This window comes from Taudactylus pleione, unplaced genomic scaffold, assembly GCF_031769625.1.
Source record: "Taudactylus pleione unplaced genomic scaffold, aTauple2 ptg000986l, whole genome shotgun sequence".
Classification (NCBI taxonomy): domain Eukaryota; kingdom Metazoa; phylum Chordata; class Amphibia; order Anura; family Myobatrachidae; genus Taudactylus; species Taudactylus pleione.
Window position 1 is genome coordinate 1,205,001 of NW_028285387.1, and position 19,817 is coordinate 1,224,817.

The 19,817-nt window shown below is 47.0% G+C and overlaps 1 protein-coding gene across 1 annotated transcript in view; it reads right to left on the minus strand.

Moving 5' to 3' along the window:
- The window catches only part of LOC148454536 (contactin-4-like), a 370,760-nt gene extending 370,316 nt beyond the window's left edge, over positions 1-444 (minus strand). The window contains exon 1 of the mRNA XM_088460822.1: positions 358-444. The gene's annotated coding sequence lies outside the window, so the exon portion shown is untranslated. The remainder of the gene's footprint in view (positions 1-357) is intronic.
- Positions 445-19,817: the final 19,373 nt, after the last annotated feature.

Consider the following 19,817-nt stretch of genomic DNA (forward strand, 5'->3'; position numbering starts at 1 on the left):
GATAGATAGATATGAGATAGATAGATAGATAGATAGATAGATAGATAGATAGATAGATATGAGATAGATAGATAGATAGATAGATAGATAGATAGATAGATATGAGATAGATAGATAGATAGATAGATAGATAGATAGATAGATAGATAGATAGATAGATAGATCAAATATGACACCAGTCACTGAGAGACATATAATATAGGTAGAGTGTCACATAACAGATATAACAGGCAGTTGGGGCAGATGAGACACACTCACATGTAAGTCACACATGGGACATATATCAGTCTGGCACTGCACCCGGCAGCCTGTTCCCTCTTTCATCAGTCACCCCGGTCACACCCGCACCGGCCTCACCTGCAGTGATCCCGGGATTCCCCGTCCTAGGATCCGGACGCAGGGCACGGAGCGGGGGGAGCCTGGCACGGAGCGGGGGGAGCCTGGCACGGGATGGGCACGAACATTCAACGTCAGATACTCAGAGACCTGATGATGAGCGAGAGAATCCCTCCTCTCCGTGTATGGGAGGGGGAAGAGGCGATAGACGGAGAGGGGTAATAGTGTGGAGGGGGAGAAACAGAGGGGAGGGATGGAGGGGGGTAATAGAGAGGAGGGAGGAGGGGAGACACAGGGGGATGGAGAGGGTAGTAATGAGGAAGGGGAGACAGGGGAGGGAGGGATGGTGTGTGAGGGATAATAGTGAGTAGGGGAGGCACAGAGGTGAGGGATAATAGTGAGTAGGGGAGGCACAGAGGTGAGTGGTAATAGTGTGGAGGGAGAGACAGAGGAAATGGGTAATTGTGAGGAGGGGGAGAAACTGTGGGGATGGGTGGAGAGAGGTAATAGTGAGGAGAGGGACACACTGAGGGGAGGGGTGGAGAGGGATAATAGTGAGGAGGGGGAGACAGAGGGGAGAGGTGAAAAGGGGTCATAGTGAGGAGGGGGAGACACGGCAAGGGTGAAGAGGAGTAATAGTGAGGAGGGGAGATAGAGGGCAGGGGTAAAGTCGGGTAATAATGAGGAGGGGGAGACACAGAGGGGAGAGGTGAAGAGGGGTCATAGGAGGTGGGGACAGAGGAGAGGGCTGGAGTGGGGTAATAAGGCGCTCTAAGAGAGGAGGGGGTCTGTGTGCAGGCCCCGATTGGACCCCTCCTCTCCGGCGCCCGCACCGTATTCCCAGGATATCTCTACTGTGCATGCACAGATCACTGGGGAAATGGCGGTGGTGGCCATTTTCCCAGTGATTTCTGCAGCACTGCAGCGCCGGGCTGCCAGGAAGGTAAGTATATGAAATTGGGCGCAGGGTGCACCGCACACCTAGCACCCATTATACTATGCCCCTGCATAGACAGCATAGATGGAGAAAGGTTACAGTGAGGATGGGAGACACAGGGAGGTGTATGGAGAGGGGTAATAGTGAGGAGAGGGAGAGATACATTGAGGAGGGATGAGAGGGGCAAAGGTGAGGAGTGGGAGACATAGGGGAGGTATGGAGAGGGGTAAGAGTGAGGAGAAAGGAAACAATGGGGAGGTATGGAGAGGGGTAATAGTGAGGAGAGGGAAAGATACATTGAGGAGGGATGAGAGGGGCAAAAGTGAGGAGTGGGAGACGGGAGGGTTAACAGTGAGGAGGAAGGAAACAATTGAGAGGGGGTAATAGCGAGGAGAGTGAGGACACAGGGAGGAGGGATGGAGAGGGGCAATAGAGAAGACAAAAAAATGGGAGGGATGCAGAGGGGTAAGTTTGTGGGGGGCGTTGGGATATACACAGAGAGGTATATTGGAGAGGGTGGATTGGTGAGATACAGAGAGTGGGAGGAAGAGTGGTTATGACAGAAGTAAAATGTAATTGGGAGTGGGGGCACTATGTCATTGTCATTTTATGTGAGATTTCATTCTGTAGCTTAAATCACTGTGTGATGAGGAAGATATGGAGCTGGATCACACGTCCTGAGACTGGATCTCCTTGATGTTGGACCCACAGCTTTGTATCCCAAATCTCCTGCAGTTTGTTGTATTGAATTTATGTGAGGAACCTTCCTCATATTTGGTGCAATATTCGCTGGGGCAGTTGGGTTTAGCTATAGGATCATTTACTTCCTTGGACGGAATTCATTTGTTTTATCGTGCTGGATGTCCCGTCTAAAGTGATGGGAGATCCCTGGGCGATATTCAGTTGATGTCGCTCTTCGCGTTGATTGCGCCCAAAGAGCTCGGGTTTAGCCGTGTAAAACGGCACCGGCAGGTGATCGCGCCTGACAGGAGCACCAATTGAATAGATCTGTTGGGCACTTCAGCTGCAGGGTGCCTGCGTTTGCACACTTGTGTTCCGTGCTGAATCAGGCCCTCAGTCCCTATGATGACTGCAGGAGAAATAGGGTCTGTCCTGCTGACATTGGAAGATACAGTATGGCGTATGCAGTGAGGCTGTTCTGGGTATGCGCAATATGAATTCATACAATATATGCAGTGCCAGCACCCACTCATGCCCACAGTGTTATTTCCATATATGTACATTGCTATCGCCAAGCTAGAATATCATACATACAAGTTGCCTCCGTCCGGACCTTGTCCCCAAAGGACCATTTAATATTAGCTGGATGATATAATCAAAGAAAAAAATCAAGAGAACACCTGGGGGCATCTTAGAGGTAATTTGTAGTCGAAGAACATTTCTTAAAGAAAGAGAGTTAATTATTAACTATTGATTAGCAAATTGAAGTAGAGCCCTCTGTGGGTGTAAAGGTTATTTCTTATTTCTATATTACAGAATATACATTTTTTATATAAATATATATATATATTTTTTTAATTTATATATATATATATATATATGTATACATAGTACAATCACGCTAAATCATTTGGAGCTTCTGTCATGCTGGGCGTCTCGCGCATTGTGTGTATGTATTTACCAGGGCCGAAACTAGGATTTTTTTCACCCGGGGCAAAGTCATAATTTGGTGCCCCCCAAAAAACATACAATTTAGAGGACAAAAAGGGTGTGTGGTTTTATGACACAGTAATGCCCCTTATAACACATTATGCCACACATTACTGACCCTTATAACACATTATGCCACAGTAAGGCCCCTTACACATTATGCCACAGTAATGCACCATATACATTATGCCACAGTAAGGCCCCATATACATTATGCCACAGTAATGCTTCATATATTTATGCCACAGTAATGCCCCATATACGCTATGCCACAGTACTGCCCCATATAAATTATGCCACAGTAATGCCTCTTATATATTTATGCCACAGTAATGCCCCATATACACTATGCCACAGTACTGCCCCATATACATTTTCCACAGGAAGACCCCTTACACATTATGCCACAGTAATGCACCATATACATTATGCCACAGTAAGGCCCCATATACATTATGCCACAGTAAGGCCCCATCTCCCTTCTCTAACCTGCCAGGGGCGTGCGGTGGAGCTCAGGGTGGCGCGGAATGGGGCTGCCACACGTTGAGGAACTGTCAGTACTGCCATCACTGTAATGTGGCGCCGCTCGCAAACCAATTGGAGCTCACGGACCGGCAGCCTCTGCTGATTGGCTGAAGGTCCGCGAGCACTGATTGGCTTGCGACTGGTACCTCATTAGACTGACGGTGTCTGTGCCTCTCAAGGCCGGGATGCGGCTCCAAACCCACAAGAAGCAACCTAGCACCACCCCCTCAATTCCGGCACCCGGGTCACGTGCCCCCTTAGCCCCCCTCTAGTTGTGGCCCTGATATGTATATATATATATATATATATATACACACACACAATACAATATATTCAGTGCGGTCGAACAGTGGTACCACCCAATAGAGGGCACACCCCTCCCAACCATCCCGCTGGTGGTCATGAGATTGGGCACCGTCGCAGCTGTGCGGCGGTGCCAGCCCTGGAGAAGAGGAATGGCGCGCGGCATCCATTCAGTGTTGGGAGAGGACTGGGGGCAGCCCAGCTACTGAAGTGTAGGGCTCGCCCCCAGCCTGATGTTAAATGGTAGGCATGCCATATGGGCACACCCCCAATTAGTGTCATTTAGGGTCGTGGCCTATGGTAATTAGGCCACGCCCCACCCCATGCATATATGCATTGAAGACGCTGGGCTGCGACTGTAACCGCACAGGAATTAGTTTTAAAAATGTACAAAGTCACAGATGAAGCACAACGGGAACTTGGCGTGACAAAAAGCCGTGGCCAGTGCATCATACCACTTCGCATGCAGAATTATTAATTCGCACTTACAGTACAAATATACAATGTAGTTACATGCATGGCGTAGGTTGATATAAGATGCAGTAGGCTTTGGCGAGATGAAATTGCTCCCATGTGAAGGCGGGATGGGGGTATATATATACACTAGCGACCCCCATCCCGGCTTCACATGGGAGCAATTTCATCTCGCCAAAGCCTCCTGCATCTTATATCAACCTACGCCATGCATGTAGCTACAATCCCCTGTATCCCACCACAGCGTCCTGCTTCTCACTCCTGCCCCCTGCATCTCGCCAGTGTCACCACAATGAACCCACATGCTGCTGCCCTGTAACTGCTGGGGTCCAGCCACTGGGATGTGCTGGGAAGGGCAGGAGAATCATGGATGAGAGATTTGTAGTGCAGCTACGTAAGCATTATCAGCAGCATGTCCCCAGGACTGGGGCCCCTGTGCAAATTTTCGCAGCCTCCATGCGCACCCCTCCCCAGATGCTGAACATAGTGATGAGCAATGTCCTCGTTGCACAATGTACCCTGTATTTCCTGGGCTTCCTGTTGAGCTTCCACGCCGTGGTGCCCCTGCCCAAGAACAGCGCTGTCTTCTATGGGAGGTGCCTCCTGTTCACCGAGGGCATGTGGATTAGTGGGAAAATCACGCTGGAGAGGGAGCACTTCGTGTTGGAGGAGTGATGGCTGGAGTCCGTCTGCAGGTTCAGCGTAGGGATGGACATAGGAATCCAATGGTTACTAACCATCGATGTTTTTTTCCAATGGTATTGTTTTTACCATGTGATGGTGGCGTTCTGATGTTTGCCATAATGAGATGGAAATCATTCCATGGTGTTACGATGTTCGTTTGTTTTTATATAAGTCCTGATAGCTATGCCTCCCCTGGATCCTTCCTGGCTCCTGTGTCTTCATCAACACATCTTCATGGATTCGGTGGAGGCTGTCTCTTACTCTCTGTCTGCCTCAGACGTGACCCTGCTCAGTTCCTGACTCCCTCCCCTCGCTAGGCTGCTGCTAAGCAACAAGGCACATTGCTATCTCTGATTGGCTCTCACTGTCTCTTGCAGTTTCAGCACCCTGGCCAGCTCCAATACAGCAGCTTGGTGCAACAGTGGTTTTTTCTGTGACTTTGCTTTGCTAAAATTGTCACTGCTCGGCTCCCTTTTGTCACAGGTGAATGGTTAATACAGCTAAACCTTCCTTGGGCAATGGTGTATAGTATAGTGATGAAAACCCCATTAAAATCCATCCAGAAATTAGCCCGAATGAACAGACAGGGACTGATATCACAAACCCAAACGAGGCAGCCCAAGGTCCGATTACACAATCCTGTGGAATGTGGTTGGGTTGGGAATATTTGTGCTGCAATTGCCACAGACACACGTACAACAGCCAATGAAGAATCTCTCTCGGTGCTCAGAAGGGAAATCAAACAGGAGAATTTGACACTTTCACCCCAAAGCTGTTTCCTTGGACATATTCCCCAACGTTTCTATAGTAATTCTGTATGTGCAAATGACTCTCCCTCAGCAGATCCCGCAGTGTATACTGTAATGATTACCAAACAGTCACACTTGTTGCTTCTCCAGTAATAAGTCTACATGTACAACTGGCGGCTTCCATAACTCATTTTACTATGTGCAATTTATCATATAATGTAAAAGAAACAAGGATATTATTATTTTATCCAGCCTTCCCTTCCAGCAGATCCTATGTCTTTAGGGCTATATTTACTAAAGTGCGGTTTTTAGAAGTGGAGTTGTTGCCCATAGCAACCAAACAGATTCTACTTAACATTTATCTAGCACCTTCTAGAGGATAATAGCTAGAATCTGATTGGTTGTTATGGGCAACATCCCCACTTCGTGAAACTCGCTCCTTAGTAAATATATTCTTTACTGTCTAGACTGATAAGTGGAGTCCTGCCAGAATGCATCAGTCCATGTGCTGATCAGTGGTGACCGTAATGCATGGCCGGCTCATGGCAGTATGTTTCCCCTTCAGATTCGCCACTCGCTGTAAGGATTAGGGTAACGACCTGTTGGTTAATTAGAACTTCAGCAGTCTATCCCTGTCCTACATCCCTCTTTCCTCAGGACCTGTCATTCTCCGTTTTTTCTTATTTCATTATCTGTATGAGCAGAAACTCCCTTCGGCTGGCCGGGGATATTGATCCTGAGCGCGCATCTTGTCTCAAAAACACCTTTTTAACCTCTCGACAGCTGACTCGAGGCTGACGTTTGACAGATTTCTGTGCTCACACGGTGGTGACAGGGTTAACCACGCTGTGCTTAAAATGTGATCATTACAAAACAGAGGGAACAGTCCCACATAGACGCAATCACCTCGTTCTGTACCCTATTAAGTAGGAGAGAGCGAGAGAGAGAGAGAGGGAGGAAATTCATTAATATACAGCATACCTAGAGGAATGACAGGCCATGTAATTACTGAACAAAGAAAAAGAGGTTAATGGGAACAATGAATTCATAGCTATAAATGAGAGCACAGAGAGTCCAATATTCCATATAGGAAAGAGACAGAAGTAATATATCTGTGGGGTGTGATAGTAGTTAGCAGTAATCCACAGGCAAGAAGAAGGGGGCTGAGTCTGGTTCCCTGGCCGCCTATTGCATTAGCTCAGAGAGAGACCACTGGGGTCTCTCATACTCTCAGAGCTACAGGTTTCTGCAGCAATTAATTGCCTTCCTTTACTTGAGGTGTGGAAAATATGCGTCTACATCAGTAGAACTACAAGTCCCATCATGCCTGTTAGAATTCCATTGCAGCAACAGCGCCAAGGGTTGCATCAGACTGCTGTAATCACATGGTGGATGTCTGAGGGATCAGTGAATAAAGGCAGGGCGCACAGGTCATTTGGAATACTGTATGCAATGCTTTGACAGCAGAATATCAATGGCGTATTAGGGATAGAGGGGGTCATTCAGACCCGGTCGTTAGCGCCGGTGCGCTCGGACCGGGTCGATGGCCCCCCACAGAGCATGCGCACGATGGCGCCATCGTGCGCATGTGTGAGACCCGCTACAACCGACAGCGCCGGTCGTAGCGGGTCTCGATCCAAAGGGGGCGAGCTGTCGATGTTGATTGACAGCTCGCTCCGTTTGGAAGGCGGGCCGGGGGAGTGGCAGCCCAAACGGGAGCGTTCCCATGGGAACGCCTACCGTTTGGGGGCAGCCCCAGTGACATCACTAGTGATTTCAGTGGAGAGCTTCCGGTTCAGACAGAGACGAAAGCTCTCCGGGGCTTACAACAAGGGAGACCCTACCCTAGGGTCTCATCGTAAGCCCCGATGGTCGCGATTGTCTTGACCATCGCGACCATCACCTTAGGTGGTCGTAAGGCTGTGGGTGTTAACCCACAGCCTTACCACCGCAAAGGAGGACGTCTTGAAAATTCAAGAGGTCCTCCCCTCATTCAGACCGACCGCACGCTCTGTGCGACCGGCTCTGAATGAGGTCCAGAGTGTTCAATACAAGAGATCAGTGCATAACCGGTCAGAACATAATGGTAGTCTACACCCCCCATCGGACCCCAGGGCTGGTTCAGAGATGGACGCAGTGGCGATGATTACGCAGTTGAGCGATGTTACGCTACTGCTCATGCGCAAACCCTAGTGTCCTATGTCATTCGCAATTGCAAACGGCATTGCTAGCACTTGAGAAGGGGCCGGCAATCCCCGGGGGTATCCCAGTCACAAATCCAGTGTTACAGAGGCCGTGATTAGAGGAGAGTAGATAGAGAAGACTCTGGGCTTCTGCAAATGTTGACGGTGCGACCAATGGTGCTTTGATGTTGGAGTGTTTACCGTCTCCATGACACATGCACAGAACACGCAACCTGACAACTCACCGCTTCTGTTCTCCATGACACATGCACAGAACACGCAACCTGACAGCTCACCGCTTCTATTCTCCATGACTCATGCACAGAACACGCAACCTGACAGCTCACCGCTTCTATTCTCCATGACTCATGCACAGAACACGCAACCTGACAGCTCACCGCTTCTGTTCTCCATGACACATGCACAGAACACGCAACCTGACAGCTCACCGCTTCTGTTCTCCATGACACATGCACAGAACACGCAACCTGACAGCTCACCGCTTCTATTCTCCATGACACATGCACAGAACACGCAACCTGACAGCTCACCGCTTCTACTCTCCATGACACATGCACAGAACACCCAACCTGACAGCTCACCGCTTCTGTTCTCCATGACACATGCACAGAACACGCAACCTGACAGCTCACCTCTTCTATTCTCCATGACACATGCACAGAACACGCAACCTGGCAGCTCACCGCTTCTATTCTCCATGACACATGCACAGAACACGCAACCTGACAGCTCACCGCTTCTATTCTCCATGACACATGCACAGAACACGCAACCTGACAGCTCACCGCTTCTATTCTCCATGACACATGCACAGAACACGCAACCTGACAGCTCACCGCTTCTGTTCTCCATCGTGCTGCGGAGCACAAAAGGGAAGGATGTGAAATTGCTATGACCATCTCTAAATCAGGCCCTCTGCCCTTAGGTGCAACCCTATCCTTACATGGACCCCTTATGTGGGACATTGCCCTTTCCAGAATCCCTGCCCTTACATACAATACTGCCCTTCCATGGAAAAGTGCCCTTACCTGCAATCATGCCATCACCTTTACCAATTCAATAAAATTCTATTACACACTATACACATATAGGACACTACACCCCAACATGTCCTGACCACTGTACATGACCATAATACACATCTATTACACTGTATACAGACATAGGACACTACACCCCCAACATGTCCTGACCACTGTACATGACCATAATACACATCTATTACACTGTATGCAGACATAGGACACTACACCCCCAATATGACCTGACCACAGTACATGACCATAATACACATCTATTACACCGTATACAGACATAGGACACTACACCCCCAACATGACCTGACCGCTGTACATGACCATAATACACATCTATTACACCGTATACAGACATAGGACACTACACCCCCAACATGACCTGACCGCTGTACATGACCATAATACACATCTATTACACCGTATACAGACATAGGACACTACACCCCCAACATGACCTGACCGCTGTACATGACCATAATACACATCTATTACACCGTATACAGACATAGGACACTACACCCCCAACATGACCTGACCGCTGTACATGATCATAATACACATCTATTACACCCTATACAGACATAGGACACTACACCCCCGACATGACCTGACCGCTGTACATGATCATACTACACATCTATTACACCGTATACAGACATAGGACACTACACCCCCGACATGACCTGACCGCTGTACATGATCATACTACACATCTATTACACCGTATACAGACATAGGACACTACACCCCCGACATGACCTGACCGCTGTACATGATCATAATACACATCTATTACACCGTATACAGACATAGGACACTACACCCCCGACATGACCTGACCGCTGTACATGACCATAATACACATCTATTACACCGTATACAGACATAGGACACTACACCCCCGACATGTCCTGACCGCTGTACATGACCATAATACACATCTATTACACCGTATACAGACATAGGACACTACACCCCCGACATGTCCTGACCGCTGTACCTGACCATAATATACATCTATTACACCATACACAGACATAGGACAATACACCCACAACATGTCCTGACCACTGTACATGATCATAATACACATCTATTACACTGTACACAGACATAGGACACTACACCCCCAACATGTCCTGACCACTGTACATGATCATAATACACATCTATTACACTGTACATGATCATAATACACATCTATTACACTATATACAGACATAGGACACTACACCCCAACATGTCCTAACCACTGTACATGCTCATTATACACATCTATTACACTATATACAGACATAGGACACTACACCCCCAACATGACCTGACCGCTGTACATGACCATAATACACATCTATTACACTGTATACAGACATAGGACACTACACCCCCAACATGACATGACTACTGTACATGATCATAATACACATCTATTACACACTATACAGACATAGGACACTACACCCCCAACATGACCTGACCACTGTACATGACTATAATACACATCTATTACACTGTATACAGACATAGGACACTACACCCCCAACATGACCTGACCGCTGTACATGATCATAATACACATCTATTACACTGTATACAGACATAGGACACTACACCCCCAACATGTCCTGACCGCTGTACATGATCATAATACACATCTATTACACTGTATACAGACATAGGACACTAAACCCCAACATGACCTGACCACTGTACATGACCATAAACAAATCTATTACACTCTATGCAGACATAGGACACTACACCCCCAACATGTCCTGACCACTGTACATGACCATAATACACATCTATTACACTGTATACAGACATAGGACACTACACCCCCAACATGACCTGACCACTGTACATGACTATAATACACATCTATTACACTGTATACAGACATAGAACACTACACCCCCAACATGACCTGACCACTGTACATGACTATAATACACATCTATTACACTGTATACAGACATAGGACACTACACCCCCAACATGACCTGACCACTGTACATGACTATAATACACATCTATTACACTGTATACAGACATAGAACACTACACCCCCAACATGACCCGACCACTGTACATGATCATAATACACATCTATTACACTCTATACAGATATAGGACACTACACCCCCAACATGTCCCGACCACTGTACATGATCATAATACACATCTATTACACTCTATACAGACATAGGACACTACACCTCCAACATGTCCTGAACCCTGTACATGACCATAATACACATCTATTACACTGTATACAGACATAGGACACTACACCCCAACATGGCCTGACCACTGTACATGATCATAATACACATCTATTACTGTATACAGACATAGGACACTACACCCCCAACATGACCTGACCACTGTACATGATCATAATACACATCTATTACATTCTATACAGACATAGGACACTACACCCCCAACATGTCCTGAACCCTGTACATGACCATAATACACATCTATTACACTGTATACAGACATAGGACACTACACCCCAACATGGCCTGACCACTGTACATGATCATAATACACATCTATTACACTGTATATACAGACATAGGACACTACACCCCCAACATGACCTGAACACTGTACATGACCATCATACACATCCATTACACTGTATACAGACATAGGACACTACACCCCCAACATGTCCCGACCACTGTACATGATCATAATACACATCTATTACACTCTATACAGACATAGGACACTACATCCCCAACATGGCCTGACCACTGTACATGATCATAATACACATCTATTACACTGTATACAGACATAGGACACTACACCCCCAACATTTCCTTACCACTGTACATGACCATAATACACATCTATTACACTATATACAGACATAGGACACTACACCCCAACATGTCCTGTCCACTGTACATGATCATAATACACATCTATTACACACTATACAGACATAGGACACTACACCCCCAACATGACCTGACCACTGTACATGATCATAATACACATCTATTACACTGTATATACAGACATAGGACACTACACCCCCAACATGACCTGACCGCTGTACATGACCATCATACACATCCATTACACTGTATGCAGACATAGGACACTACACCCCCAACATGTCCTGATCAATGTACATGATCATAATACACATCTATTACAATGTATACAGACACAGGACACTACACCCCCAACATGTCCTGACCGCTGTACATGACCATAATACACATCTATTACACTGTATACAGACACAGGACACTACACCCCCAACATGACCTGACCGCTGTACATGACCATAATACACATCTATTACACTGTATACAGACACAGGACACTACACCCCCAACATAACCTGACCACTGCACATGATCATAATACACATCTATTACACTGTATACAGACATAGGATACTACACCCCCAACATGACCTGACCACTGTACATGATCATAATACACATCTATTACACTCTATACAGACATAGGACACTGTATACAGACATAGGACACTACACCCCAACATGACCTGACCGCTGTACATGACCATAATACACATCTATTACACTATATACAGACATAGGACCCTACACCCCCAACATGACCTGACCACTGTACATGACCATCATAATACACATCTATTACACTGTATACAGACATAGGACACTACATCCCCAACATGTCCTGACCACTGTACATGACCATAATACACATCTATTACACTATACACAGACATAGGACCCTACACCCCCAACATGACCTGACCACTGTACATGACCATAATACACATCTATTACACTATATACAGACATAGGACACTACACCCCAACATGACCTGACCACAGTACATGATCATAATACACATCTATTACACTGTATACAGACATAGGACCCTACACCCCCAACATGACCTGACCACTGTACATGACCATAATACACATCTAATACACTCTATACAGACTTAGGACACTACACCCCCAACATGTCCTGACTGCTGTACATGATCATAATACACACCTATTACACTGTATACAGACATAGGACACTACACCCCAACATGTCCTGTCCACTGTACATGATCATAATACACATCTATTACACACTATACAGACATAGGACACTACACCCCAACATGTCCTGACCACTGTAAATGATCATAATACACATCTATTATACACTATACAGACTTAGGACACTACACCCCCAACATGACCTGACCCCTGTACATGGTCATAATACACATCTATTACACTGTATACAGACATAGGACACTACACCCCCAACATGACCTGACCACTGTACATGATCATAATACACATCTATTACACTGTATACAGACATAGGACACTACACCCCCAACATGTCCTGACCACTGTACATGACCATAATACACATCTATTACATTCTATACAGACATAGGACACTACACCCCCAACATGTCCTGACCGCTGTACATGACCATAATACACAACTATTATACTATATACAGACATAGGACACTACACCCCAACATGTCCTGTCCTCTGTACATGATCATAATACACATCTATTACACACTATACAGACATAGGACACTACACCCCCAACATGTCCTGACCACTGTACATGACCATAATACACATCTATTACACTGTATACAGACATAGGAAACTACACCCCCAACATGTCCTGACCACTGTACATGACCATCATACACATCCATTACACTGTATGCAGACATAGGACACTACACCCCCAACATGTCCTGATCAATGTACATGATCATAATACACATCTATTACAATGTATACAGACACAGGACACTACACCCCCAACATGTCCTGACCACTGTACATGACCATAATACACATCTATTACACTCTATACAGACATAGGACACTACACCCCCAACATGTCCTGACCACTGCACATGATCATAATACACATCTATTACACTGTATACAGACATAGGACACTACACCCCCAACATGTCCTGACCACTGTACATGATCATAATACACATCTATTACACTGTATACAGACATAGGACACTACACCCCCAACATGTCCTCACCACTGTACATGACCATAATACACATCTATTACACTGTATACAGACACAGGACACTACACCCCCAACATGACCTGACCGCTGTACATGACCATAATACACATCTATTACACTCTATACAGACATAGGACACTACACCCCCAACATGTCCTGACCACTGCACATGATCATAAATAATACACATCTATTACACTATATACAGACATAGGACCCTACACCCCCAACATGACCTGACCACTGTACATGACCATCATAATACACATCTATTACACTGTATACAGACATAGGACACTACACCCCCCACATGTCCTGACCACTGTACATGATCATCATAATACACATCTATTACAGTCTATACAGACATAGGACACTACACCCCCAACATGACCTGACCGCTGTACATGACCATAATACACATCTATTACACTATATACAGACATAGGACCCTACACCCCCAACATGACCTGACCACTGTACATGACCATAATACACATCTATTACACTATATACAGACATAGGACCCTACACCCCCAACATGACCTGACCACTGTACATGACCATAATACACATCTAATACACTTTATACAGACATAGGACACTACACCCCCAACATGTCCTGACTGCTGTACATGATCATAATACACACCTATTACTAGGGGTGAGCGGGTTCGGATTTCTGAAATCCGAACCCCCCCGAGCCCCCCCGATCCGAGTCCGATCCGAGTCAGGCTCGACTTTTCCCGCCTGACTCGGATCTGACATCGAGGCAAAACGTCATCATCCCGCCTTCCGAGTCTCGCGGGTTTTGGATCCTATATAAGGTACCCGCGTCGGCGCCATTTTCTCACTCGGCTGTGGACAGTGAAGAGGGAGGGTGGGAGTTAGTGCTGTGTAGTGTAGTGTAGTGTAGTGCTGCTGTTGTCCACTACTTCAAAGTCCATAGGGGCTGGCTGTGTTGTGCTGTGCTGCTGTTGTTAATAGGGGCTGTGTCCACTACTTCAAAGTCCATAGGGGCTGGCTGGACTGTGTTGTGCAGTCAGTTCCAAAGTCCTGTGCAGTGTCCCAGTCCTAAAGGGGTGCTGTAGTGTTGTCCAGGGGGTGCTCTGTCCATCAGGGGTGCTCCCCCCAAGTGCTAAAAAAATAATATATTTTCTGTGTTTGTGAATTGTGTGCGCAGTAGCCGCACGTGCATCAACAAAGTAGTGCCAAGCGTGCGCCTGTGTCATAAGTAAAGGGCCGGCTGGCTTGACCGTTAAGGGTGCTGTAACCCCCGAAAGTACACTCCAGTCCAAACCAAAAAAAAAATTATTTTCTGTGTTTGTGAATTGTGTGCGCAGTAGCCGCACGTGCATCAACAAAGTAGTGCCAAGCGTGCGCCTGTGTCATAAGTAAAGGGCCGGCTGGCTTGACCGTTAAGGGTGCTGTAACCCCCGAAAGTACACTCCAGTCCAAACCTAAAAAAAAATTATTTTCTGTGTTTGTGAATTGTGTGCGCAGTAGCCGCACGTGCATCAACAAAGTAGTGTCAAGCGTTCGCCTGTGTCATAAGTAAAGGGCCGGCTGGCTTGACCGTTAAGGGTGCTGTAACCCCCGAAAGTACACTCCAGTCCAAACCAAAAAAAAAATTATTTTCTGTGTTTGTGAATTGTGTGCGCAGTAGCCGCACGTGCATCAACAAAGTAGTGCCAAGCGTGCGCCTGTGTCATAAGTAAAGGGCCGGCTGGCTTGACCGTTAAGGGTGCTGTAACCCCCGAAAGTACACTCCAGTCCAAACCAAAAAAAAAATTATTTTCTGTGTTTGTGAATTGTGTGCGCAGTAGCCGCACGTGCATCAACAAAGTAGTGCCAAGCGTGCGCCTGTGTCATAAGTAAAGGGCCGGCTGGCTTGACCGTTAAGGGTGCTGTAACCCCCGAAAGTACACTCCAGTCCAAACCTAAAAAAAAATTATTTTCTGTGGTTGTGAATTGTGTGCGCAGTAGCCGCACGTGCATCAACAAAGTAGTGCCAAGCGTGCGCCTGTGTCATAAGTAAAGGGCCGGCTGGCTTGACCGTTAAGGGTGCTGTAACCCCCGAAAGTACACTCCAGTCCAAACCTAAAAAAAAATTATTTTCTGTGTTTGTGAATTGTGTGCGCAGTAGCCGCACGTGCATCAACAAAGTAGTGCCAAGAGTGCGCCTGTGTCATAAGTAAAGGGCCGGCTGGCTTGACCGTTAAAGGGTGCTGTAACCCCCGAAAGTACACTCCAGTCCAAACCAAAAAAAAATTATTTTCTGTGTTTGTGAATTGTGTGCGCAGTAGCCGCACGTGCATCAACAAAGTAGTGCCAAGCGTGCGCCTGTGTCATAAGTAAAGGGCCGGCTGGCTTGACCGTTAAAGGGTGCTGTAACCCCCGAAAGTACACTCCAGTCCAAACCAAAAAAAAATTATTTTCTGTGTTTGTGAATTGTGTGCGCAGTAGCCGCACGTGCATCAACAAAGGAGCAGCGCCAAGCGTGCGCCTGTGTCCCATAAGTAAAGAGCCGGCTGGCTCATTTCTTAAAGGCTGGTGTAACCCACAAAGTGCACTACTCTCCAGCAAAAATAAAAAAATATTTTCTGTGTTTAGCCGCACGTATATATTAAATCGATATAACATAAATGGAGGACCAAACTTTCTCCGATAAAAATAAAATAGAGAAAGATCAAGAACCACTTCCTCCTAGTGCTGAAGCTGCTGCCACTAGTCATGACATAGACGATAACATGCCATCAACGTCGTCTGCCAAGGCCGATGCCCAATGTCATAGTAGAGGGCACATACAATCCCAAATGGCAAAGTTCAGGAAAATGACCTTGAAAAAGACATTTAAATCAGCTGAAGAGAAACGTAAACTTGCCAATATGCCATTTACGACACGGAGTGGCAAGGAACGGCTAAGGTCGATCCCTAGTATGTTCATGACTAGTGGTTCAGCTTCACATGACGATGGAAGCACTCCTCCCACTAAAAAAATCAAAAGAGTTAAGCTGGCAAAAGCACAGCGAAGAACTGTGCTTTCTAAGAAGATATCACAAATCCCCAAAGAGAGTCCAAGTGTGGTGGTGGTTGCGATGCCTGACCTTCCCAGCACTGGACGGGAAGAGGTGGCTCTTTCCACCATTTGCACGCCCCCTGCAAGTGCTGAAAGGAGCACCCACAGTCCACTTGCTGATATGCAAATTGAAGATGTCACTGTTGAAGTACAACAGGATGAGGATACTGGTGTAGCTGGCGCTGAGGAGGAAGTTGGCGAGGAGGATTCTGATGGTGATGTGGTTTGTCAGGATCGGAAGTAGTCCTGCAGGCCATATCACTGGCATGACTGACTCTCCTATCCGGGATTCCTCCGGAGGATCCTGCATTGCTACGCCTACTGCTGCCGCTGCTGCTGTTGCTGCTGCTGCTGGGAGTCGTTCATCATCCCAGAGAGGAAGTAGGAACACCACTACTTTTACTAAACAATTGACCCTCCAACAGTCCTTAGCGAGGAGGATGAAGTACGACAGCAGTCATCCTGAAGCAAAACGTATAACTGAGGCCTTGACTGCTATGTTGGTGTTAGACGTGCGTCCGGTATCCGCCATTAGTGCAGTGGGATTTAGACAATTGATGGAGGTAGTGTGTCCCCGGTTCCAAATCCCGTCTAGATTCCACTTCACTAGGCAGGCGATACCGAGACTGTACAGAAACGTCAGAAAAAGTGTCCTCAGTGTCCTGAAAAATGCCGTTGTACACAATGTCCACTTAACCACGGACATGTGGACAAGTGGAACAGGGCAGACTAAGGACTATATGACTGTGACAGCCCACTGGGTAGATGTATCACCTTACGCAGCAACAGCAGCAGCGTCACCAGTAGCAGCATCTCAGAAACGCCAGCTCGTTACAAGGCAGGCTACGCTGTGTATCACCGGTTTCAGTAAGAGGCACACCGCCGACAACCTCTTAGAGAAACTGAGGGAAATCATCGCCCAGTGGCTTACCCCACTTAGACTCTCCTGGGGATTTGTGATATCTGACAACGCCACCAATATTGTGCGGGCATTACATCTGGGCAAATTCCAGCACGTCCCATGTTTTGCTCACACAATAAACTTGGTGGTGCAGAATTTTCTGAAAAGCGACAGGGGCGTGCAGGAGACGCTTTGGGTGGCCCGAAAAATTTCTGGCCACTTTCGCCATTCAGCGACTGCGTGCCGAAGACTGGAGCGCCAGCAAACACTCTTGAACCTGCCCCGCCATCACCTGAAGCAAGAGGTTGTGACGCGGTGGAACTCAACCCTCTATATGCTTCAGAGGATGGAGGAGCAGCAAAAGGCCATACAAGCCTATACATCCACCTATGACATAGGCAAAGGAGGGGGTATGCACCTGACTCAAGCGCAGTGGAGAATGATTTCCGTGTTGTGCAAGGTTCTTCAGCCCTTCGAACTTGCCACACGTGAAGTCAGTTCAGACACTGCCAGCTTGAGTCAGGTCATTCCCCTTATCAGGCTTTTGCAGAAGCAGCTGGAGAAAGTGAAGGAGGAGCTAAGACGGAGCGATTCCGCTCGGCATGTGGGACTTGTGGATGAAGCCCTTCATTCGCTTTGCCAGGATTCCAGGGTGGTCAATCTGTTGAAATCAGACCACTACATTTTGGCCACCGTGCTCGATCCTAGGTTTAAAGCCTATGTGGTGTCTCTCTTTCCGGCCGACACAAGCCTGCAGAGGTGCAAAGACCTGCTGGTGAACACACTGTCAGCTGAAGCGGAACGTGACACGTCAACGGCTCCTTCTTCATTTTCTCCCGCAACTGGGGCTGCCAGGAAAAAACTTAGGTATCCTAAGCAACCCGCTGGCGGTGATGCAGGGCAGGCAGGACCAAGTTTGGACATCTGGTCCGGACTGAAGGACCTGGCAACAATTTCTGACATGTCTACTGTCACTGCATATGATACTGTCACCATTGACAGAATGGTGGAGGATTACATCGGTGACAGCATCCAAGTAGGCATGTCAGACAGTCCATACCTGTACTGGCAGGAAAAAGAGGCAATTTGGAGGCCCCTGTACAAACTGGCTCTATTTTACCTGAGTTGCCCCCCCTCCAGTGTGTACTCCGAAAGAGTGTTTAGTGCAGCCGGGAACCTTGTCAGCGAAAGGCGTAGGAGGTTGCTTCCACAGAATGTGGAGAAGATGATGTTCATCAAAATGAATTATCAGCTCTTCCAGGGAGACCAGCCTCCAGAAGGTACAGAGGGACCTGTGGTGGTGGATTCAAGTGGGGACGAGTTAATACTTTGTGAGGATGAGGATGTACACACTGAAGAGGGTGAGGAATCGGTGGATGAGGAGGATGCGGATGACATCTTGCCTCCGTAGAGCCAGTTTGTGCAGGGACACATTAATTGCCAGCTTGTTTTGTGGGGGCCCAAACGAACCAATCATTTCAGCCACAGTTGTGTGGCAGACCCTGGCGCTGAAATGATTGATTTGTTAAAGTGTGCATGTCCTGTTTATACAACATAAGGGTGGGTGGGAGGGCCCAAGGACAATTCCATCTTGCACCTCTTTTTTTCTTTGCATTATGTACAGTTTGGGGCCTAGTTTTTCTAACTGCCATCCTGCCTGCCACTGCAGTGTCACTCCTAGATGGGTCACGTGTTTGTGCCGCCCACTCGTGTCGCTTAGCATAGTCATCCAGCTACCTCGGTGCAACCTTTTGGACATAAAAACACTATTGTGAGGTGTTCAGAATAGACTGGAAATGAGTGGAAATTAAGGTTATTGAGGTTAATAATAGCATAGGAGCAGAAAAACCTACAAATTCTG